This window comes from Nannospalax galili, unplaced genomic scaffold, assembly GCF_000622305.1.
Source record: "Nannospalax galili isolate Female #2095 unplaced genomic scaffold, S.galili_v1.0 scaffold3804, whole genome shotgun sequence".
NCBI lineage: Eukaryota > Metazoa > Chordata > Mammalia > Rodentia > Spalacidae > Nannospalax > Nannospalax galili.
The window spans coordinates 49706-51484 of record NW_008350422.1 but is presented as its reverse complement, the minus strand read 5'-3'; positions in this window follow the sequence as shown (position 1 = coordinate 51484).

Sequence of the window (1779 nt, the reverse complement as noted above, 5' to 3'; positions counted from 1 at the left end):
ATTTAAACTATTTTTATTATATATATTTTATATTTTATTATATATTTGATGTGTATTTTATTACATATATATTTAATATATATTTTACATATGATATATATTTATTATATTTACAGAGAGATAAATGCTCATAGTACAGATTTTGATATGAATTTTTGAGGAAGATTTTGTTAACTGTCCATCCCCATCGTCTCTCCTCTGCCCTGAATTCCCAATACGCCCTCATTTAACTTTCACATTAAATTATTCCCTTTTTGCATTATATCACTATAGTGTATCTACGCCTCCCCATGACTTTTTCCTGATATACTGAATTCTATGGATTTCCTAATTGAATCAAACACATCTAAAGAGGTAGCACACACTTATGAGACAGGATGTGTGATATTTCTGGGTCTCAATGATCTCACACATGATGTTTGCTTCCAGTTCCATTCATCTATGAATTTCATATTTTTTCCTTAACATCTAAGTAATATTTCATTGTGAAAATGTACCATACATTTATTATCCATTTTCATTTGACAGGCATTTAATTTTCTGACATTTCCTGGCTATTGTCAATAGAGCATCAAAGAAAGTTGATGAACAAGTGTTGCTTTAGCAGGATAGAGAGTTGTTTGAGTATATGCCCGAGAGTGGTATGACTGGATCATGTTGGAGATATATTTTTAGCTTTTTGAGGAAACTCCACACTGATTTCTATAATGGCTACACCAGTGTGTATGCCTACCCGCAGTGAATATATATTCTTTCCCCACATCTTCAACAACATTTGATAGTATTTATTTTGGGGGCCTTAGTTATTTAGAATTGATGAGATGAAATTTAAAACAAATTTTCATTTGGATTTACCTAATGACTAAAATGTCGAAAATTTTAAAATATTTGCCAGTTCCATTTCATCTTCTGAGAAATCAGTGTTCAGTTCCTTGTTACAATTTTAACCAAGCTGTTTCTTTTCTTGGTGTTTAGCCTTTTGTTTTCTTTCTAGAGTCTCGATACAGACCTTGGGTCTGATGTATAGCTGTTAATATTTTCCCACTATGTAGGCTGCCTCTTTATTTGAATGATGTATCTTTTGCTGTACATAAGATTGCTAGTTTATGAGGCCCCAATTTTCACATGTTGTTCTTAATGACAGCACTATCAGGGTCCTGTCCAGAAAGTTCATTCCTGTGCCTGTAAAACCTAGTGCAGTCCCTACCTTGTCCTCTATCTGATTCATTGTATTGATTATTATGTTGAAGTTCTTGATTTATTTAGAGTTGATTTTTGTGCAGGGTAACAAGAAACTAGTTTTTCTATTCTGTGTATAGTTATTTAACTACTGTAAATTCAAAAGCCCTATTTTTCAAAATCTCTTATTATTTTTATTTTATGTGTATGCATGTATTACCTGCATGTATTGCCTGCATGTATGTAAGTGCACCTGTGTCATGCAATGCCTTCGGAGGCCAGAAGAGGCTGTTGGATCCCCTGGAACTGGAGTTACGGACAGCTGTTACCTTCCTTGTGGGTGCTGGGATTTGAGCCCGGGTCTTCTGAAAGAACAACAAGTGTTCATAAGTGCGGAGCCATCTCTCCAGCACTCTCAAAAGCCCTATGAAGTGCAAGTGGAAATCAAGAAAAAATTCAACACTTGGTATTTATTATGAAATATTTGGTGTGTGTAAACTGATAAATACTTTGCCTTTGTTCTTGTTTCTATATTTGGATACACATACATAAACACACATACACACACAAAATAAATATATGTACATGTAGATAAAGGCA